The sequence below is a fragment of the Salvelinus sp. IW2-2015 genome, linkage group LG22 (assembly GCF_002910315.2).
Source record: "Salvelinus sp. IW2-2015 linkage group LG22, ASM291031v2, whole genome shotgun sequence".
In the NCBI taxonomy this organism is placed as follows: domain Eukaryota; kingdom Metazoa; phylum Chordata; class Actinopteri; order Salmoniformes; family Salmonidae; genus Salvelinus; species Salvelinus sp. IW2-2015.
Window position 1 is genome coordinate 6,947,078 of NC_036862.1, and position 24,450 is coordinate 6,971,527.

Here is a 24,450-nt window from a genome sequence, read left to right on the forward strand (position 1 = left end):
ACTCGCTCGTAAATGCAGGAGAGGTGACAGACGACAGCGCGACACGGCCAGGCGCACACGAGGCGGCACAACAGCACACGGCAGAGTGTAAGGGCTTGGGTAACACTGCCATCTTGTGGTTCTTGCCTCTCTCTGCAGGTCCGAACACAGGAAGCTGAAGACAGGCAGTGACCAGAGCCCAGGGAGAAGAAACCAGAGCAGAACAAGGTAGACCTTATGTAGACTCTACGTATGGCTCTACGTGATGCTCTAGGCCAGGGGTGTCAAACTCATTTTGCCCAGGGGCCGCGTTCTGTCTTCAACGAGGTCGGAGGGGATCCACATTTTCGAGAAATGTTTCCTTTACCCTTCATTTTCGATGCTTCGCTGACTTTCTAGCGTTCACTTATGGTAATTATTAGTGAGCCGGACACAGTCAAGATACTGTATGAATGTATGTCCATGATCATTTCTACACTCGCGTTTTAGTCATTTTAAAAGTATATTGAGGTTCGTTCCCGCCGTCCCCCCTGAATTTCTAAAATAAAAAACACACAAAAAAACGACAACATTTATAATCAATTTTTTGTTCAAAACACCGCGGGCCGGATTGGCGCCTCTCGGATCCGGGACACGTGCCGTATGTTTGACAGCCCTTCTGTGGACTATCAGAAGACATTCCACTTTTCCATGTAAATCTGCTCACGGCAAGTCCCTACTGTGGTCGAGCTACACGCCTCATTGATTTCTGGGGTACAGAGCCTTGGGGTTTTTCACTGTGAGCAATGGTCTGACGATCATGAATTGGCGTTCACTATGTAGCCTGAGATAAAGCAGAGGACTAGTAACGTTTCCCCATGCTATTTTGGTTTCCACATGCGGTCCCATTTTAAAAGCTGCAGGACAACCGGGAGGAGTTCAAGAGGACGTGGAACCCTCGCTTCACGCTGCGTAGCCATTTTGATGCCATCCGAGCGTTGACCTTCCACCCCAGCCAGGCCGTTCTAGTCACAGCCTCCGAGGACGGAACCCTGAAGCTGTGGAACCTCAACAAGGCCATACACTCCAAGAAGTAAGAGCCTAASKAAKAGCACGACCATAACACGCCAATATCAGGGCCTGCATTCAGAAAGTGTATCATAAAGTCGTCATGCTGATCTAGGATCAGGTCCCTCCTGTCCATGTAATCTCATGAATTGTTATTTAAAGGGGGGAAAAACAGATCCCAGATCAAGCACTCACTGCTACTCTGAGATGCTTTATGAATACAGGCCCAGGAGTGGGAAAGCAACTGAATGCGGTCTGGTAGTTTGCTATAACACTGTGTTGTAATTTGTAAATGGATGTTGGTCTTTGCCTCCAACAGAAATGCAGCGCTGGACGTTGAACCCATCTACACCTTCAGAGCCCACAGGTGATCTCAGACCACTCGCACGCGCACCCACGCGTGACGCGTGAACGCACGCAAACACGTTTGTTGCAACTATCACGTGTTCTGGCGTGTTTCTGGGTATAATAGCTACTCTTTGTGTGATTGTGTGTGCGTACAGTGGTGCAGTTCTGTCTCTGGCAATGGGAGAGGACGGAGATTCGTGCTACAGCGGGGGTCTGGATAGGAACCGTGCGCTGCTGGAAGATCCCTGACATCAACGTGGATCCTACGACAACTTCGGTCAGCCCCTGACCCCTGTCTGACCCCTCTATCACCTTCACCTCCGTCAACCAGTCAGAACTGGCCAGGTTACACCCAGCTAACGTATTCAGCTCTGAGTCAGTGGATTGCACATGATCATCTCCATGAAAACAGATTGACTGAAATTAGGGCTGTGACGGCATGGAATTTTTGGAGGGAGGTTATTGGTCAACCAAATGACCGCGGTCACCGGTCGTTGCTATGCCAGGGGTTTTCAAACTTTTCTTGCCCAGGGAACCCCGCCAGGCAAACCGGTGACCCAAGGACCCCCGTATTAAAGGGATAGTTCGAGATTTTGGCAATGAATCCGTGAATCCACGTACTTCCCCAGAGTTGTATTGAACGGGAACAGCTAGCATGCTAACTGTTCCTGTAGACATCGTCATGAGCTAACGCTTGTTACCATTGGCTCGTGAAACTGTCTAAGAGACATAAAATGGTATCCACAATGGTATTCTGTTTATTTATTTTACACATAAAAAATCCCCCCCAAAAGAAAATCACGGACCCCCTAGAGGGGCCGCGGACCCCAATTTGAAAAGCCCTTGCCTAGGCAACCGAAGACTCGTTTGCTACAACACCTTGCTTGTTTCAGCAAGGAGCAACACCGTTTCATCCCGTTGTAGTTTCCATTTGTGTGTGTGTTCTCTTTGTTGTGTAGACCCGGGCATAGAGAGCAGTGTKTTGTTGGGTCATGAGGACTCAGTGTGGAGTCTGACGTACTCTGCCACCCACCGTCGCCTGGCGTCCTGCTCTGCAGACGGGACCGTTCGCATCTGGGACCCACAGAACTCTGCCCCCTGTCTCTCCGTCTTCAACAAGGAGAAAGGTGAGCGTGTGTTTCTGTGTGTGTGTGTGTGTGTGTTATATCTCAACTCTCTCATCCCCCCCCCCCTCAGAACACGGAACGCCCACCTCGGTGGCCTTTGTGAACTCTGACCCCGACCAGGCGGTGGTGTCATTCGACGGAGGCGAGACGCTGCTCTATGACCTCAACACAGAGCAGAGCATCATGGTCCTGGACACCGGGACTAAGGACGGTGAGTCCTAGGGCCTGTTCTAATACTGTCAGAATGTTTCCTGTGGCCTGGTTGGGCTAGCGGTAATGCCGCAGCCTCTGGCACACGTGTACGGTGTTGGCTAGGGGTGTAATGGTTAACYGGTACCTATTGCTGTTTTAGGGTCACGGTTCGATTACATTTCGCTACAGCGGGAAAATGAAATGCAATTCATAATGTTTAGCATTCACAATTTTTCTTGGCATTGTCTGCTGTGAGAGGATTTTTATGTTGGGCCTCTCAAGTTTACACTCTGATGCTGCGTTTGTAACCATGTGGGAGGTGGGAATTTACCAGTTCCCACCTCCCACAGAGGTTATAGATACCAGTTGGATGCATTCATGTTACCTTTATTTAAGTAGGCAAGTCAGTTAAGAACAAATTCTTATTTTCAATGACGGTCTAGTGGGTTAACTGCCTTGTTCAGGGGCAGAACGACAGATTTGTGCCTTGTCAGCTCGGGGATTTGAACTTGCAACCTTTCGGTTACTAGCCCAATGCTCTAACCGCTAGGCTACCCTGCCGCCCCAACTCGTTGAGAAACGGCGATTGGCTAATGGCCAACAAGCTGCGCAAACCATAAMCTAAAAGTACAGCTATCATGCTTTTAAACAAATTATAGAGTAAAAAAACGAAAACAATTATAGATAGCTTTTTATAYCTTATTTTGTTGTTGCATTTCAGTGCYGAAAATGCTGTTATRGAGGCCATTTCCTTAGTAGATGATGTCAGAGGTCAACATGTGGGAGAAGTGGGTGCTCAGAATGATAGACGAGTTTCCCACTAGTAATTACCAGTTGGAGGGCCGTTCAAGTGGATTTTTCCCAGTGGTATGTGGTAAATWCCCACTTCCCACATGGTCACGAATGCACCATGACATTGCCTCCWTCAGTGCCAGATACGCACTTGTGACTCTCATAAAGGGGCGTGTCTGTAGGACATCTCCCACTCCGGGGTAATGTGATGGACTGTCACTTAAGCAAGCGCAACACAGGATGCATTGGCCAATTCATTGAAAACTTCGGCTTTGGCTTGCTTATGTAGAGCGGGGTACTAGCTGTTTGCTGAAATGGATGCAAGAGGGAAGTTCGTAGCGTGGCTCGAGCCCCTTCACGAGGTGCTGAAACACCCCATTCTCAAYCACCGAGAATGGACGMATATCCACGGCTATGTACCAGAGACTGTAAAGAATATAAACATAGCCTACCTATCGCTCTTGTATTTTCTTTGGCCCGGGTCAGAATCAGCTGCCAAGGGCTGCTTGAATGCAGAGGGGAGACGATGTTGTCTTGGTTTTTTTTGCGTTTCCGTCTTGCTCCGGAATACTGGGGCGATGTCGGCGTAAATGTGTCAACATATTCGAGGTGTTGGCAGCTGCGTAGGCAGTTCTCGTTGCACGTGGCGAAATACTGTTAACGGTTTATCCACAACTCTCTGTCCATCGCCGTTGTAATCTACTGGGAAACCAACATTTTCCCAGACTGGAGATTTGAACGATGGGAGTATATTCACAAAATGACAGTTTTAAAATGTGCCAATTAAGATGAGAATTTTGATTAGAATGCGCTAAAAATGGCCTCTAGTTGTTTTAACGGAATGAGCTAAATTGTTTTACTCAAGACGCATAGGCCTACAATGCAGCATCGGCATAGGCTATAGGACGGGTGTATTTATTTAGTAAATATGTATTTTTTATGTATTCATCTGAGGTACCTGAACGTTCGGTACGAATATGTGTACCCTTACACCCCTAGTCGGCATAAGTTCAAATCAGGCATACTGACCCATCTTTCGCCACTCTCATCCTCTCCCTGTTCAATAAAATCTGAAAATACCTTAATATATATATATATATATATATATATTGAAAAAATGCATCCGTCTGTGCCTCCCTGCCATGAGAGGAGCCAGGAGGAGCTCCCTCTACTGATCTGTATGTGTCTGTGAGCTGATCTGTGTGTGTCTGTGAGCTGATCTGTGTGTGTCTGTGAGCTGATCTGTATGTGTCTGTGAGCTGATCTGTGAGCTGATCTGTGTGTGTGTCGCCCCCTGCAGGCAGTGAGCTGATTAACTGTGTGGTCAGCCACCCCTCAGAGCCCATCTCCATCACCGCACACGAGAATCGCACTATCCGCTATCTCGACAACAAGACAGGTCAGCCATTGTCCCCTGCTGAATCCTACCTTTATGTAACTACGCCAGAATTAGGCCTCGTGTTTGATCTGTTTTGTCTGGGTCGAACTAGCCCATAGCTCCAAAACGTGCTTTTACCATTTGATTTAATTCAATTCAATGTAACGCCCACCTGCGTGTGTTACCAGGTAAAGTGATYCACTCCATGGTGGCACACCTGGATGCTGTCACCTGTCTGACCACGGACCCCAAAGGCACTTACCTCATCTCTGGCAGTGAGTACCAGTAATCCAGTGTTTCTTAAAGGGCTGCAATGTTTCGATTTTTGCCCTAGCACCACACACCTGATTCCGCTAATCAAAGGTTTGATGATGAGTTGATTAGTCGCCGAATCATGTGTGTAGTGTAGTGTAGTGCTAGGGCAAAAAAAAAAGAAGTGCACCCCTTTGAGTCCCCAGGACCATGATTAGGACACACTGCTTCTAGCCTCACCACGTGATTCCGCTGTACTCTAACTGTGCTCTCCGCTTCCCCCTGCAGGCCATGACTGTTCGGTGCGTCTGTGGATGCTGGACAACAGGACGTGTGTGCAGGAGATCACGGCCCACAGGAAGAAGCACGACGAGGCCATTCACGACGTGGCCTTCCACCCCTCGCAGCCCTTCATCGCCTCGGCCGGCGCCGACGCACTCGCCAAGATCTTCGTCTGAGAGGAGGCACAGACGGGGACTCAACATCATCCTCACTGGTACAGAGTGAGAGAGAGAGAGAGTTGTGCTTTATCTTACAATCTGTTAGTTGAGTTTCTTTACAGTTTCTACTTATATGAACTTGTCCCTTCTTTTCATTACAGCCCGACTAACACAACTTGGCCAGAGGAGAGTGATGACTACAATGGACAAACCTCACACACAATTCCACATTCACAGTTACACACGTACACATCCAGTGACATACACACACAAAACTGTTGTCCTGCACCCCACTGGCTGGGTCATCGCCACAGGACACTATTACCCACGGTTCTCTCGCTGATCCCATGATGCCTCAGTAAACTTGTTGCAATACTAACCATACTGTTTTTCTAACGACTAAATCGGACTGCTCGGTTCATTAGGTCCGTTTACTACACTACGATACTCTCATTCATTTCTACTTTTTACAGTCCACTKATGGTTATTATAAGACCGTGTGTGTTGACTTTGAGCACTACGCATGCTGATGCAGCCCCTGCTATGACGAGTGACGCGGCGCGCACACGGGTTCGCTTTCCGTTTTAAACTTGTTTTTTAAGAGATAAGGAGCGTCGCTCACCAGTTGCTAACACGCGTAAGTACCTGACTACAGTAGAGTCCAGTACCCACCCGTTGATGGCAGTAGCAWTTGTCTGCTGCACCACAGTGTGGGGGAACAATGCATTTCATTCCAAAGACTTCTGAGGGTTTTGGTTTTTGTGTGTTTCGGAGACGCCTCCTAACCGGTGTTGGACAAACGGCTTTAATATCAGCCTCACCGCCAAGATACTAAGTCTGAGTGTTTGTGTGTCCRGTATTGTAYGGTCATCCATTTCAGTAGAAAGGTGTGTTTTGTGTGCGTGTTGCACTTGTTTAATCTTGGTGCTAAGACCTCATCAGTCCGAGTCTGAATCAGGGACCTGTTATCATTCAAGGTGTGCGTGTGTGTGTGTGTGTGTGTGTGTGTGTGTGGGGGGGGGTCCTGTTTGTCTCTCACTGGGATATTTGTCATCAACAGTAGCATGACATAGCTTGTATCATCACTCTCCAGCCATGCCAACTGTTTGTGTTGAGATACTGTATGGGTGATTTGTATCTCATAGGAAACTAACACGCTATGCTAAGCAGACACTTTTCTACTGGTTTCTTTTTATATACAGTGTGTGTGTGTGTGTGAAGTTTTGTCATTTCATCGGTACAGCTGGTTTGTGAAAGAGTGTGTGGAGATGACGGGAGTCATTTAATGTTGATGCCGCAGTAGAGTCCTCTGACTGAAACGGTGGACATTGCCAGAAAGTGGCATCCTGTATTCTCTCTCTGTTCGTTAAGTCGGCATCAAGTCAGAATGGTCCTTGGAAACAATCTAAATAATCCAATGAAATGACTGTTGTTGATTAGGTTTCTGTTTCTTGTGCGGGGGGGTTGCACTGAATTACCCAGAGTGCTCATATTGGGAAACTGGCCTCTCGCCCGTGTCAACGGAGCCAGGAGGAGAAATTTGCCACCGGGATATGGGAACAAAAGCCACATAAAGAGCCCTTCCTCCCTCTTTCCCCTTTGGAGAGGAAAGAAGAACAAACACTACCTGAACCCCCGAGCCCCTTTACATTGGCCTCCGACAAAGACTGAATTTAGACAGGGTGACTGTGCACTAAGCGATCACTTTGTGCTTGGATTATTGTGGAGCTGTTTTTCCTGGAAGGGGTAACAAGGTCGGACAAAGAGCGGAGCCTTGGGCGTCCGCTATAGACTGACATATAGGTCAGAGATCAGGGGTGATGTCGTTGGGTAGCCGGCCTCCTGGCTCCTTCGAGTTTATTTTTGAACTTTCCGGGGTGGAACATAGGCAGTGGGGAGCCCTGAGGGCAGATCTCTGGCTGTGGAAACGTGGTTCCACCAGGCCAGGGCAGAGCAGGGCATGGCAGTAAAGATTGAATGGTCCAGTAGCACCATGTCAATCAGTAACTGGCCMCGAGCTGACCCCAAACCTACGAATCAACCCCTAGCACATACGCCAGAGGGAGGGGGTAGAACTCGTCCCAAACCACTGAYACCAGATCAGGTATTTTTTCATCCCCTTAATGGTTAAAGTCAGCATTGGGGTTAGGGTAATCTAATTCTAGATCTGTGGTTAAGGTCAACTTTAACCAAGAGCGCCTACATGCAACAGGGTCACTACAGGGGTCAGAGAATCAAAGGTTGCTGGTAAAAATGACTGAGGTGTCAACGTTTCTCTCCACTTCGTGACCTTATGGGAAACCACACTCTCTGGTCAGACAGGTTTCTGTGGGYTTGGTTTAGTTCATGTCAGCTTCATGTGTTTGCTTTTACATGATGGTTTCAGATGTATTGAAGTCRATGAGGCAGAGAGAATGCCTAAGTGCTACTTACTGTAGCACACTGTGTGCTGTAAKGCTTTGTTGTTGAGAGGATAACTATAGTACGCAGTTGTCAATCACCCAGCAGATGGTATCACCCACCTCTTGGAAGTACGGTGGACATTTTTTTGTGTAATAGTGCATCCACTCCCACCAACGTTATAGCTTCCGTACGAAGTGCATTCTAGTGACACGCTAACTAACGGTTGGCTATAGGCTGCACTACATCAGCTGCACTAGACGCCAAGACTAGACCAAGAGGTTACCTGGAGCCCGTATGTGTCTTAGCGKGGTTGTGGAGACCATGGCCCAGTTTCCCAAAAGCRTCTTAAAGAGCGACTGCCCCTAAAAAAATWAAAGCAACTTATCGTTTTGAAAATAGCCTATGTAGCATCGGTGTGAGTCAGAAGCATTTATTCCACTGTCAAAATTGACTACAACGTGTAAATAGGATAATTTTGGTCATAAAGTCAGTCTCGTCCAAAAYGGAGATTTGCGAGATAGGAAARAAATTGTATTTCACGGAATGAAAGGTACCATAACAGTTTTCCATAGGTTGGGTTTATTTGAATCCTTCCCACAGTTGGCTGCACCCAAGTAATCATCAATTCTGAGTGCAGCTGCACATGACCCAATGTAATGTTCATGATCAATTTGGTTTGACTTTGGATATCCCTATGGGGCTAGTTAGGGACCATCAGTAMATTACACAATGTACATGGGGCAATATTTTAAATGTTCAAACAAACTATACAATGCAGAAAACCAACTATAAATCATATAGCAATATTGAAAGCAATGAATGAGACAACTAAAAGATGTGCAACATGAAAATATTGTCCCATTTACATTGTGTAATTTATTGACGTCCCAAACGATCCCCAGAGATAAGCTATCCAAAGTTAAACTAACTTTGCCACGGTCGCATACCAGCTATCTGGAGCTAATTGGCGAAACGATTTGGCTAACTCTTCCCTCCTGCGAACACGCACAAGAGACGCTCACATCAAACCACACCCCGAAACCTGAATTCAGTCCTGGCTGCTAGCATTTACTAATGAACCGAATCTAAAACGAGGACAAATCAGGAAGTGCATTGCATATGTTCATCGTTAGAATCTTCATAGGAGCGTCGTTAAATCGCCAAGCTGTTTCCCAAACCCATTACTAAAGTTGCATTTGAAAACGACTGCCTCAGAACAGCGAAGTGTGTCGTTAGATGCTTTTTWAAAAACACATCCTGGTCACTTTAAACACAGAACAGAAGAAATCAGCTAAACCGAATTCGAGATGTTTATCTGTCTCACTGTGAACGCAGATAACTTCAGACCGAAGTTGACTGCTGCATATACAAAGTTGCCAATGGCTTTTGAGTTCTTTGCGATTGTTGTAAACAAGCGAAGGATACAAATGTGCATCAAATGAAAACCGAGTTGACTGCATTAAAAGATAAATACAGAAAATAGGTTTATAAAGGCTACATACATAGGCCTGTTTATTTAAATCAYWTTGAAATCAATTTCATGTTCAATMAATTGAGTTCTATTTAGCTGGCTAGTCTACTGTCTGCAAWTTYTGCCTCAATATATTTCATGTGTAATGTGCGCAATGATATGYCGAATCTGTGATTTGTGCATTATTATTGGTTAAGCATTAGAATAAACCACCTCAATATTTGCAGCCATCAGGTGATCATCTCTCTAGGAGCTGACCGGTTGTCAGTATTGTGAAATAATTATGTTAAGGTAAGATATGAATAGAGAAAGCAGMCTTTCTTTGTATCCTATAGGTATCGACACATGCTCCAACGACCCACTTGGCGAACGTTCTTTCTGCGTGGTGTTTTGGGAAACGCATGTTACATCTTCGGCCGTTGTAGGAACGATGCATTGTTTAAAATACTTGTGCGCCTAAATTCCATCGTTATCGGGAAACCAAGCCCTGAAGTGTCTCACTGGTATTTTTCCTCCCTTCACGTAAATATTAAGACTGCATGAGTGTGTTGGACGAACTCTGCACTCCGTGTCTTTGTGTCAGTCAGAGTCCACATGTACGTCTACAGCATTGAGCTATAGACTGGTCCTGATACGCTCAAATATGTCCGTCTTCTGAGAACAGACAAATCAATGTGAAAAAAATCAAAAAAGCGAGAGGAAAATAGATATGACTGTAAATGATGGAAGACTAGAGCAACCATTATCTGATTTACATGTCCATTCTCATTTTTTATTTGTTGCTTTTTCCCCTTTGATTATAATTATTATCTAAGAATACTGTAGTGTCATCAGTGAAATCTTTCTTCTTTGCTAGGCTTAGAACTTGCTTGTGATTGATAATGACAATGTATACCTTGTAAAAAACTAAACGGTTAACAAATCAGAAAAAGAAAAAGAAAAAAAACCATCAAAAAGTGATCAGTCCGAGGCCAAGGTAAAGGACTCTTGTTTCTTTGTGTTTTTATTTTTTTAATAGCAACTTATCACTGTGTGATATTTTGTACATCATATTAAGCTGTATTCAAACAATTTCCTCTAACTACAAGGGATAAGAGACCTGCTTTTTATTGAGTTTGTTTTATTATATATATTTTTGGAACTGCATTCTAGCTCGTATCAAATGACAGATTTTCCTTCTCTTTACTTTGCGGGTCTCGTGTTATGTCATTAAAGAAGAAAAACACAAACAATTCTAATAAAAKAACGATTTTGTACAGTGAATTGAGAGCAGTGTTGTCATTCATTGTATCATGACAACTGTAATTGATTACTGTATTACTACATATTAATTATCAACTTAATGATACATGGTTTCTTAATTTATGTTATTTTTWAATTTTATTTATCTAAATTATATATATATTTTTAACCCCTTTTTCAATTACGATCTTGTCTCATCGCTGCAACTCCCCAACGGGCTCTGGAGATGCGAAGGTCGAGTCATGCGTCCTTCGAAACATGACCCGCCAAACCGTGCTCCTTAAAACCCGCTCGCCAGCTGCACCAATGTGTCAGAGGAAACACTGTTCAACTGACGACCGAAGTCAGCCTGCAGGCGCCTGTCCAGAACAGGAATGCCTGAAGTACCCGTCTTCTAACCCAGTCATCACCAATTCTGCAACTAGACAGGTTTCACAGGTCTCTAGGAAAAGATACAACAGGACCCACAACAAGCAAGTGACCAAGGGATTGTTAACGAACAAGCCACATTAACATGACAATCTTGACAGCCACCTGCTACCCATGCTCTGGAGAAGACGACCCACAAATATCAAGCTCACAGCACCCCTTCCTGAAGACTAGCAAGGCCGGTCTTATTAGTTATGTGATGAARATCAAAACAGACCTTGGATCTGCCCAGTGTTATGATTACGTCAGAGACTCTGAGGGATACATTTCCCTCTAGTGGTCCTTAAAGGAGGTACAAGTCAGCAGCACCATCGATAAGAATGCGCTTCTTACAGTAGGTTCATTGCGGCCACTTCTCTCTTTTAAATTAGCATCATCTATGGCTAACTACCTATATTGAAATAATCGTTTTTTTCATRGTAAGCAATTATACGTTGAACAGATATTAAACAAAGAGTACCTACCACAAGTTATAAACTGAGTGAACTACCAAAAGTCATTACTACAGCTCTTTTCTACTTCACTGAGTAGAATGGTAGTTGCACTTTAGGTGTGGTCCTACATTCAAATCAGAGAGAGACCTCCATGTCATTGGCACTGCCAAGAGGGTGAGGAGAGAGAACAAAAAGCAAAGCCACAGAGAAGAGAGTGATAGTGTTTTAGAGGGAGAGAGATACATATTTGTGTGCAGTTCCCCTCAGGCTCGAGTAAGAAGAGCCCAGCTGTTAGAGAAGGAGTAAACAAGACAAATTACTGCAACATAAAACATAGAGGGTGGAAAAAGAGCATGCTAGCATGGGAGAAGACCGGGGAGTGGGAGGGACTGACATGGGCTTATCCAGAGCTCTCCTCCACCCATTGGCCCGAGAGTTGTGTCAGTCATATCACTTCCTCCTTGGCTGTGGCAAGTTCAGAAAGGAGGGAACAGGAGGGAGGGGGAGAGGGAGGTACTCTCACACAGCTCTCTCGGTCTTGCTTTTCTACAGAAAAATAGTTAACTCGGCTGAAACTGAAACAGGACAAGACTTGTTAAAGAAAAGCCCCATCGGGCTGTGTCTCTCCTTCATTCTCTCAGTTTCCTGCTCAAGGAAGCCATTTTGTACAGGCTGAAGTCTAGGACAACAAACTTTTTTCCCTTTCTTTCTCCTTCCTCAGTGTTTCCTGTGAAAATTGAGACTTTCTCATCAGCAGAACAACTTCTTCACCAGAGAAGGAGGAGCGGTGGGAGAGGAAGGGTAGGAGGGGAGAAGTTTCTCTCAGTCTGTCTCTCACGCTTGCCTTGCCGGGATAATGACAGAAGAAGTGTGAGTGCAGATGACAAAAATCAAGAGGGAGAGGTAGAAAGAAAGAAGCAGTGCTTCCTGGATAGGGATCTCCCCTTGACGCCTCTGGGAGAAGGGGTGGTCACAGGACAGAGACTCCCTGTAGCGGTGTGTATTTGTTTGTGGATCAGCGTGTAGCGAGGGATGGCCAAYGCCAGCCCCTGTATGTCGTCGGGACCCCTATCCCAGGTCTTCTTCCACACAGGGGGCCCCTCTCCCCCAGGCTCTGTGGTGATGCAGCAGGGGACCCCCATGGCCGTGCCTCCCACCCCTACTCACGGCGGTCTCCCCCCTGTGGACCTGGGGGCTGGGCTGGGCCCTGGGGGGGTTGCCAATTCCTACGTGCCCCCCACCCCAGCTGGGGTCTCCTTCATCATCCAGATTGGGCTGACAAGAGAGTCAGTGCTGCTGCCCCAGACCGCTGACCTTGCCTACGTCAAACAGGTCGCCTGCTCCATTGTCGACATCAAGGTGAGAACACAAGCAGTGTGTGTGTGTGTGTGTGTAGCCTGGCCTCAGAGCCATACGAAACATACTTGACGTATTTCTGAGCATCTCCAAGATGTATGGTCTAACTACTTTAGACAGAAACAAAAGTAGGGAGGTTGATCAGGGAGGATGGGTGGGCGTAATCTGCGACCGTGTAGCAATCCAAATGTTGCTTGTTTGAGTCGCGATGTGTCACATATTTAAGTACAGAAGGATACGAATTGCTCTGAGACCATGTCGGTGTGTGTGTGAGATTTACCTACAGAATAATATATTTGCCCTGAATTGGTGTGTGTGTGAATGTGTGTGTGTTTATCTGTTTATTAATCGCTGATGATTAATAAAGTGCTAGTGCTATCTTTATCCAGCTGTCTCTGACATCTCACAGCTAATGGTGATGAATTTTGGCAGTGAATGTCTCTCTCTCTCTCACACACACACACACACACACACACACACACACACACACACACACACACACACACACACACACACACACACACACACACACACACACACACACACACACACACACACACATCACCACACACACACACACTGGGTACATCCAAGTGCCATGAAGTGACGTATAGATGTACATGATTTTTGTCTCGACGTGAGTTCATGTTCATGTAACGAACAGTTTATGACATACAGGCCAACACAGTTACATCACTGTAACAGACGATGAGCTAATAATGTTACAAAACCAGGACTCCTACAAGGCCACTCTAATTACTACACGTACCCCTGCTACCTTCCATCATCTACATTCATAGTCCAATGTATGAAACGCATTTAAAACCGCTGATAATGTTTCATTTGATTTGGCTGTGCTCAGAGTGGCACCAATCTGTGTGCATCAAATGGAAAGTAAAAACAATTACTGAGTAATCCGCCATAGTGTTTTACCATACAGCCAGGTTTTACCTGGGCCATGCATATACAGTACAGGGAAGAAGGCGGCCATTTTCATAATCCTCAAGTCAGTGTTTGGCATGAGAGGCGTTGGTTTTTCTCAGCCAATTACACTCTGAGATGGTTAGATTACCAGATTTCCAAAGCCAGTCGCTGGAGGCTGGCCAACRGCAGCTTGAACAATTTGCAACTGGTAACTTTTCCAGGAAATGCTGCTTTCCCTAATCTGTTATTGTTTTGCGGAACAAAAGCATCCCCACGTCTGCCCTTCATATCCATGTGACAGTTTCAGAAGTCCCTGTCAACTGTAGATGTTATGCCAGGACTCTCCTTTTCTCCCTCCAGAATACTCTGCTGTGCTCATCAAGTTTCACGTTTTACAGTGAAATGCCTTTGTTGCGAAGCTCTGAACCCAATAATGCAGTCTTCAATATCAACGTAGTGCTACAAATAAATAGAACAAAAACACGCGGAAAACTAAGAAATAAGAAGAACACTAGAAGGTAAGAAGCTATACACAGGGTCAGATCCAATAACATATTTACAAAGTGCAGGGAAACCGAAGTGATGGAGGTAGATATGTATAGGGGTAAGGTGACTAGGTATCAGGATGTATGAAAAACAGAGTAGCAGCAGCGTAAAGGAAGATTGTATTGGAGTGTGTGTGTGCTTGTGTGTCGAGTCAGTATAAATGTGTGTGCATGTTATGTGTGTGTTGGAGTGTCAGTGTGCGTGAGTGTGTAGAGTCCTGTGTGTAGCAGTCTTATTGCTTGTGGATAGAAGCTGTTCAGGTGTCTGTTGGTGTCAGACTTGATGCACCGGTGCCGCTTGCCGCGCGGAAGCAGTGAGGACAGTCGATGGGTTGGGTGGCTGGAGTCTTTAACGATTTTCCGGGACTTTGTTTCACACCGCTTGATAACGAGGTCCTAGAAGGCAGGGAGCTCGGCCCCAGTGATGTACTGGGCTGTCCACACCACCCTCTGTAGCGCCATACGACCGAGAGCGGTGCTATTGCCATACCAGGCAGGGATGCAGCCAGTCAAGATGCTCTCAATGGTGCAGCTGTATAATWTTTTGAGGATTGGAGGGCCCAAATGCTAAACTTTTTCAACCTCCTGAGGGGGAAGAGGCACTGTTGTGCCTTCTTCACGACTGTGCGTGAAGGCACAACAGTTTCCTGTAGTCCACGATCAGCTCCTTGGTCTTACTGACATTGAGGGAGAGGTTGTTGTCCTGGCGCCACACTGCCAGGTCACAGACTCCCTCCCTATACGCTGTATCATTGTTGCCGGTGATCAGGCCTACCACCGTCGTGTCGTCAGCAAACTTGATGATGGTGTCGGAGTCGTTCGTGGCCACACGGTCGTGGGTGAACAGGGAGCACAGGAGGCGACTAAGCGCACACCCCTGTGGGGCCCCTGTATTGAGAGTCAGTGTGGAGTAGGTGATGGTCGGCCCGTCAGGAAGTCCAGGATCCAGTTGCAGAGGGAGGTGTTCAGTCCCAGGATCTTAAGCTTGGTGACGCGCTTGGAGGGGACAACGGTGTTGAACGCTGAGCTGTGGTCAATGAACAGCGTTCTCACACAGGTATTCCTCTGATCCAGGTGGGCGAGGGCAGTGTGGAGTGCAGTTGAGATTGCGTCGTCTATGGATCTGTTGGGGCGGTATGCAAATTGGAGTGGGTCACTTGCATGGCACTTGAAACGCCAGGGTTGTAGGTTCGATTCCTACGGAGGACCAGTACGGACAAATATGAAAATGGATGCACTCACTACTGTAAGTCACAGTGGACAAGAGCGTTTGCTCAATGACTAAAACGTCAATGTGAAAATGTCTAGTGTGTCTAGGACGATGGAGTTGATGTGTGCCGTAACCAGCCTTTCAGAGCACGTCGTGAATTCAGATTGAAGTGCTACAGGGCGGTAGTCATTGCGGCATGACGCCTTAGAGTTCTTGCGGACAGGAATGATGGTGGTCATCTTAAAACATGTTCGGATTACAGACTGGGACGAGGAGAGGTCGAAAATGACCGTGAATATGCCTGCCAGYTGATCTGCGCCTGCTCCCTGGAATACCGTCCGTCCCCGCGGTCTTGTGAGTGTTGACCTGATTAGAGACCTTACACCTGATTCCAGTTAGTTATGGCAGGAGTGCTGGGAGATAGATTGCTCGTGTGGGAAACTCCTTGCACTTCTTTGACACGATAACAGTCGTCGGGCTATGTTCATAACTTGGGACCGTCATGACTTTCTGCGCTAACGGTGAAACCACTGGTGCTGTTAGTCAACTCGGAGCAGATACCTCTACCAGGCACCGGGCAGACCAACAATAGAGGACCAGTCGAGAACAAAATAGGAACGGCCCACTCGTGCCATGTCGTGTCATACCTGGATCCTGGCCTATTGAGATGTGCCTTTTGTTAAGTAAAGCTGGTGATACATTTGGTTCAAAGGAGACTGGAGGGCCACTTTAATGAACACCAGCACCAGAAAACCAGTCAGTCAGTCCCCCCTGCCTTTACACATGGATGGCATGACAGGGGCTTTGTATTTAGAGGGATTTCAGGTTTGGCAGTGTGTGTTTGTGCGTGCATGGCATGCATGTGTGAGGCCTGCTGTGTGTGTGTGTGTGCGTGTGTGTGTTTGTGTGTGTGTGGGAGTGCGTGCGTGCGTGCGTGCGTATCAGGAGTAGGGGTGTTTTGCCACGGTTCCATCATTCCCTTCGGCTCTCCTCTCCCGTCCGTCTCAATCAGAAATGTTGAGTCACCAGCCACGGCCAGGCCAGGCTGCTCTCTCTCTCTGTTTATTCAACAGCCAGCCAGCCTCGCTGTGTTCCACTGACACGTTTTTCCATTAACTTCAGAGCCTACAATATGTAGGAAGACACTCTCTTTCCCTGCCCCCAGCCCCTGCTCCTAGTGGCATAAGATCAAACAAGACCTTAACACTAGTGCTGTGTATGTCTGTTCAACTCTGAAACAGCAGAACACTTGATGGTTTATTCAGTGATTTGTGGACAGGCATCATTCCATTCCCTCCTCCTACCCTCATCTTCTCTCCTTCCTTCATTCTCCTCTTCTCAATGCTGTTGTTCTCTCTTCTCCTCCCGTCCTCCCTTCCTCTCCCCCATCCTCACCTCTCTCCCCTATCTGCTCCTCTCTTCCCCTGTCCTTCCCTCTCTTCTTCTCATCTGTTCTTCCCTCCTCCTCCTCCTCTCCCTTCCTCCCCACTCCTCCTCTCCTCATCACTCTCCCTGCTAACGGTAGCCCATTGTCTGAGGGATAAAGAGGAGGAAATGAGGCCTGTTTCCTCTTTGGAGTCCACTCCGTCCGGGGGCGATCCACGTCCTCTTCCTCCTCATCCTTCCACCTCCATCCCCTCCCGTCGTCCTCCACGTATTCCCTCAGGGCGCCCCCCCCCCCCCCCTTCTCTGGGGTTGGTGGGAGACGAGGTAGGGTAGGGGGAATTTGGTGCTAACCGTTGGGCAGATCTCTCTCATTGTTTCCGGACAATTGAGGTCTATTGAGCCTCCACTCCCAGTGTGTTGCTGAGTTTCATACGGTAACTCTGACACATAGAGACCACCCCCGCTTCGCGTTAGTCAGATGCTAATACGGACTTCCTGTAAAGCCACAGGATCAAACGTTAAGTCCCCATAAGACCATGGCTGGAAGGCCAACCTACGGGACAATCTACAGTAGATATGTGTGTCGGGGATGTTGCACTGCATGCTAGAGACGTTTTAATATCGCAAACAAGCACCGGTTGACAAGTGGGAATTTGTGTCTCGTCGTAGAGCCATTCAGTACCATGTGGCTGTGAGCTTCATATCTGCCAATCAAGTCTCACTCTGCCAAGGGGTGTGTCTATTCAAGCTGATCCTTACCTCTCACACCAATAACCTGTTTACTAATTGGACTTGTAATGAACGGTGCGTGCGTGAGACCTGTCGAGGCTCGACTGTGTCATTTGAAGCGTTGTAGTGTCGCCATAGTTTCCTCACGTCAGCTGATTGTTGTAACTGGATTGTACTAACTGATGCCTGAACGTTGCACAGATCCTTGGCACTGAGGTTGGTATGGTTTTTCTCTAAGAAAACACGAGCAAACCAACCCTTCGTTGGTTTCCCGCAGACGGAGAGAAGATACTCTCACATGCTCTCACAACCAACGTTTGATTTCTACTGTAAGTCAACCTTGTTTGCTTGAAATCTAGGTCTAAAAATTGAGCATGGCGATGCCCCCGTGTGCAAAGCGAGGTGTATATTTAGTGTAGGTGTCTGTGATTCTCAGTCTAGCATACAACACGTGGCCACCCTCACTACTCCCTTCTAGGTACTCTAGAGTGGCATCTGTAGTGAACGAGTCTCACGGAGTGATAGAGAGGAATGGAGAGACCAAGAGAGAAGAAGAAAGAGTTTAAAATGTTTTTAAAAATACACTTAAGGGGAAAAGCGAGAGAAAGACAGAGAGTGATAAAGACAGAGAGCAATTGAAATGTGGAACTGTACACAGGAAGCGATTTGGACAGGTGGGCCATATCCCCTCAAACACACACACACACACACACACACACACACACACACACACACACACACACACACACACACACACACACACACACACACACACACACACACACACACACACACACACACACACACACACCTGTCTCTTATACACATCTAGATGTGTATAAGAGACAGCACACACACACACACACACACACACACACACACACACACACACACACACACACACACACACACACACACACACACACACAGCTGCAACTGAAAGTCCCTGGCCATTGTCTCCACCTCCGTTCTGGAATGGGCAGTTTCTTTATCTGCCTCCCTGGAGGAGCTGGGCCTGGGAATGTGATCATACACACACACTATCTCCTGTTTACCTCTGTCTCTCTTTTACACACACACACGCCCACGTGTGCGCACGCATGTAAGCACACATAGACACCCAGTGGTGGTACCCAATTGTCATACTTGAGTGAAAGTAGAGATACCGTTAATATAAAATGACTAAAGTTAAAGTGAAAGTACCCAGTAAAATACTACTTGAGTAAAAGTCTAAAAGTATTTGCTTTTAAATGTACTTCAAGTATCAAAAGTAAAAGTAGAAATAGTTTCAAATTCCTTATATTAAGCAAACCAGACTGCACAACTTTCATGTTTTTCATTATTACGGATAGCCAGGGTCACACTCCAAACCTCTGTCACGTATACTCCCTCTCCGGCCTCTAGGTCATCAGCCTGCTTATTATCCCGCACACCTGTCACCATCGTCTCGCGCCTCATGACACTCACCTGGACTCCATCACCTCCTTGATCACCTTCCCTATATCTGTCCCTTGGTTCTTTCCTCAGGTGTTATTCACTCTGTTTCATGTCGGTGCGTTGTTTGTGTTTCTTGTTTTGTGTTATGTTTTCATTTATTTATTCAATTATTCACTCCCTGAACTTGCTTCCTGACTCCCAGCGCACACGTTACAACCTCAGACATAATTTACAAACGAACCATTAGTGTTTATTGAGTCCTCCAGATCAGAGGCAGTAGGGATGACCAGGGATGTTCTCTTGATAAGTGTGTGAATTTGACTATTTTCCTGTCCTGCTAAGTATTCAAAATGTAAGGAGTACATTTGGGTGTCAGGGAAAATGTATGGAGTAAAAAGTACATTATTTCCTTTAGGAATGTAGTGAAGTGAAAGTAAAAGTAGTCACAAATGTATATAGTAAAGTACAGATTTTGTTCTGTTCTGACTGGAGATGCGCAAATGCCTGCATATTTGATCTGGGGAAACACTGGGGAAGTGCAATGGGCTCTTGTTGAAGAGAGAAGTTTGTCCACTCAGTAAAGCCTCAAACATAAATTGTCCACAACAATGAAATGGGCTATTTCTTTTTATTTGCATTTCAAAAATGTTTTACCCCCTTTTTCTCCCCAATTTCAATCTAGTCTCATCGCTGCAACTCAATGCAAATAGTCTGAGTAGCCATTTGATTAGATGTTAAGTAGTCTTATGACTTGGGGGTAGAAGTGGTTTAGAAGCCTCTTTCTTGGACCTAGACTTATCAGACCAATTCGCTAAACCCAGGCAGGTGCACAGCTCAGTGAGTCAGGAACGCATTAGCGTGTTCAGCACAATGGTCTGAGACCGCCACACCTTTACCACACCACAGCTTTATGAAGTCACACACAACCAGCAGGCTTCTAGAGGAAATGGTGTCCCATATTGAAACGACAGCTTCCGCCATTGATCCACACAGCGCTCCCTTACCCAAACCCCGTACTCTTCCCTCTTCCCCACTCGGTTCATTTGCATCATAGCAGAGCAGCTCAGAGCAGCTTTGCATGAACGTACAGTGTTTCCTAGCGGGCATTAACAGGCGGCGTATTCCTCCGTTTGGCTATTCAAAACACTGCTAATGACATGTCCACATATCAATTAGAGGAGGGGGAGAGAGGGAGAGAGGGTGACAGAGAGAGAGATATAAAGGGGTATTGACCGAGATTGAGATTTAGAAAGAGGGAGAGAGAGAAAGAGAGCGAGAGAGGAAAAGGACATTTACAGAGATTGAGAAATAGGGAGAGCGAGAGAGAGGGAGAGAGATGGGAAGCAAGGTTCAGGCCATACGCTGCTAGAATCAAGGGGAATGCTGTGGTTTTTGTACCTAGCTTGAAGCCACGTTTTTCCAGAGTTGAGCAATCGTTCTTTTAAACGCAATGAAAGTGGACTTGATCATTTCTGAAAACGTCAAGGCCCGTCACTCAGTTAGTCTAGGTAGTAACGACCGTGTCAGTGTTTTTCTACAGAAGGCGTCAAAGGCTGTACAGTAGGTCCATACTTACTGTTACTCTAGAGCCCTGCATTCCAGATCACCCCGAGACATTATGATACTAATCCAATGATTTAGCTCTGCTAAAAACCCGTTTTGTACCATAATCCAATTTGAGGCAGCAGCAGCAGCAGAAGCATTCGGTGGCATGTTGCTATGCAAAACCCTCCCAGCTGGTCCGGCAGGCACGCAAGCAAGCAGGCAGGAAAATTCCTCACATTTCCAGGGCAGCAGACGGAACACACAGGGCTCTTTGAGAGCAGGGAGAGAGCTCTGTGGATCAAGGGCAGACAGACATGTGCACTTCTATCTCTTCAGACAACAACACTCACTGGCGTAAATGCCACGAATCCCTAACCCAGTTGGTATACATTCAAACCTGAGGAAGGGGTTCCTAAAGGTGGACTATTCCGAAATGTCTCTGCCATTTCCTGGTTGCTAAAGTTCAAATTTTCGGTTGGTGACAAAAGAAGCAAGTGTCGGTTAGAGAATCGCTGTACCATTTAAACCACTGTGAAATATGCAAAAGGATGTGGACACCCGCTCGTCGAACATCTCATTCCAAAATCACGGGCATTGTTATGGAGTTGGTCCCCCCCTTTGCTGCTATAACAGCCTCCACTCTTCTGGGAAGGCTTTCCACTAGATGTTGTAACATTGCTGCAGGGACTTGCTTCCATTCAGCCACAAGAGCATTAGTGGAGCATTGTGCGGTCGGGCACTGATGTTGGGCGATTAGGCCTGGCTCGCAGTCGTCGTTCCAATTCATTCCAAAGGTGTGTGGGGTTGAGGTCAGGGCTCTGTGCAGGCCAGTCAAGTTCTTCAACGCCGATCTCGACAAACCATTTCTGTATGGACTTCGCTTTGTGCACGGGGGCATTGTCATGCTGAAACAGAAAAGGGCCTTCCACAAAGTTGGAAGCACAGAATCGTCTAGAATGTCATTGTATGCTGTAGCGTTAAGATTTCCCTTCACTGGAACTAAGGGGGCCTAGCCCGAACCATGAAAAACAGCCCCAGACTGTTATTCCTCCTCCACCAATCTTTACAGTTGGCACTATGCATTGGGGCAGCTAGCGTTCTCCTGGCATCCACCAAGTAAAAGACGCAAAAAACAAAAAGCATAGAAATAGCACACATAGAACAGATCTACCGCTTCTTAGACTTGCTTTCAATGAGAATGACAGATCTTGTAACTCACATTTATGTTCAGGTGAATTTGGTCAGATCGTCCCATATTGCAGCTTTAACTTAGATACCGTTTCTTTTGGAGTTGCTGCCCTGGATGATGTTCTTTGGTGCTTTCCAGGAAAAGCAGAGTATGCCCTGGAGGGTCTGGGGCGGCCTTTTCTGTGAGGTCACAGATGGCAGCCGTGGTTACCAGGCACGGCAGCAGATACTCAGAGGGTTACGTGTGTGTCTGTGCTGGTCCTCGACGTGTGTCGGAGGCCTACGTAGCACGCACGCACGCGCGCGCGCAACACACACACACACACACACACACACACACACACACACACACACACACACACACACACACACACACACACACACACACACACTCTACCGCACTCGGGGAACCTGAGGTTAGAGAAGCATTTAGTAAATACACAAACACCGAGGTTGGCGCTGCTGTGACTTTCATAAAAGAGGAAGGAGAGACATAGACGTCGGCGGGGATGGGTGGATGATAAGTTAGAAGAAACGGGCGACGAAAAGGAAACGGGGAAGATTATGATAGATAGATTATATGAGAGAAAGATATAGGTGTGTCAACGCTCTTGGGTCTCGTGCTCTGGGCTCACAGTGAAAAGCTGTTCAACCGTGGCTAATTACTTCGAGTATGTGAGCTGACAAACGTGATTTATCCCAACGAGAGGTTTCACTATTCTATTGGTTTTCTAACATGCTACTTTGATTTCATTAGAGCCGTTGTGTGTGGTTTGAGTAAGAATCGCACAATAGAATAATATGAATCGATAATGTCATAATACTTTTAGCAAAATAAAAAAATGTATCTTTAATTTACAATCTGTAGAAACTATGAGAATAGAAAGGTTCAGTACTTTTGTGAAGCATCACAGCGCAGTCAAAAAATATATGTCAAATAGAAATCCAATATGGATGGTGTTTTGAGATCGATGAGAGGGGTTGAAGGGTGCTGAAGGGTGGGACTAATAACAAGATAACACATGTAAAATGGATATAGGTTCAGAACGTTTGTGAAACAGCACAGTTAAAAAAATATATGCCAAAGAGAAATAAAACTGGATGGACTTCAGAAATAGAGGAAGGCCGGGACTAAAAACAAACAAAAGATAACTATTGTAAAATATAGTGTGTCTGTAAAATGTATACAGTATGTATAAGCTGGGAGTAGAAGCCTAAGAGTTGTTGTCCATTAGTTTACTTCAATTAGGTTAGGGGAAAACAATAAAGGAAAATATATTTTAAAAAGATATGTGTGTATATACAATATAAATCTATATATTTACAAAAAATATATGGGGGATTGGAAATGATGCAGACAATTACATTGATGGAAGCTACAATCTATCTGCAGTATTAAAGCTGATCTACCACCTAAAAAACACACAAAAAAACACAGGAAGTACAGAAACCTTAAAGATCAATTCTACAGAAGTCTGTATGTAGTTTCATATCCACATTATAATCCAACATGAAGCAATACCAAAATGGCCGCCATATGACAAGAAGGGTTTAGTGTAAGAGTTAGGGTTGGTGTATTAGTAATGGGCCGTGTTAAGGTAAGCCTGACGACAATGGGTCAGTGTGAGAGCTGGCTGGGTGGGGTCGCCCTGGTCCCCCTGGGGCTGTTTTGGGACTGAGCCTGAGAGGGAGAGAGGCTGGCTGGGGGAAGGGATGGGGGGTGGGAGGGCAGGAGAGGAGCTAGGCTACCGTGCTACCTCAAGTAGGTAAACAAATGACATAAGGGCTGAGGAGAGGACTCTGGCAGTGGGAAGACACGAGTGGAGAGAAAATGGGAGAGAGAGGCGGGAAGGTTAGGGAGAGAGAAAGAGATGAAGTCAGAATGAAATGATTTGTTTCCAGTATTATGCTGGGAACATCACTAGAAGGGAACACTGATGTCCCTTGTAAAAATGTCTAGACTAACTCTTTGTAGAGTGGAGTTTGTTGAGAGCGGGGCGCTCACATTAGTCATGTGACTGGAGCTGCAGCACTAGCCTGCATCTCTCTCTCTATCTTGTTCTCTCTCCACCCTCTCTCTCCACTCTGTCACTCACTCACTCAATCTTGTTCTCTCTCTACCCTCTCTCTCCACTCACTCACTCACTCACTCACTCACTCACTCACTCACTCACTCACTCACTCACTCACTCACTCACTCCACTCATTCACTCACTCACTCACTCACTCACTCATCTGTATCATCATCTCACTACCCTCTCTCTCACTCACCACTCACTCACTCACTCACTCACTCACTCACTCACTCACTCACTCACTCACTCACTCACTCACTACACTCACTCTTGTTCTCTCTCCTCCTCTCTCTCTTTCTCTCTTGTTCTCTCTCCTCTCTCTCTCTTGTTCTCTCTCTCTCTCTTGTTCTCTCTCACCCACTCACTCAATCTTGTTCTCACCCACTCACTCAATCTTGTTCTCTCACTCTCTCACACTCTCTCTCTCTCTCTCCTCATCTCTCACACTATCTCTCTATCTCACACTCTTTCTCTCTCACTCTCTCACTCTCTCACTCTTCTCACCTCTCTCACACCACACT

At 46.3% G+C, this 24,450-nt stretch overlaps 2 pseudogenes; both read left to right on the plus strand.

Annotated features, from left to right (window-relative positions):
* The window catches only part of LOC111949718 (striatin-4-like), a 25,838-nt pseudogene extending 15,146 nt beyond the window's left edge, over positions 1-10,692 (plus strand).
* Positions 10,693-10,766: 74 nt separating this feature from the next.
* LOC111949712 (serine/threonine-protein kinase D2-like) overlaps positions 10,767-24,450 on the plus strand; it is a 48,068-nt pseudogene continuing 34,384 nt past the window's right edge.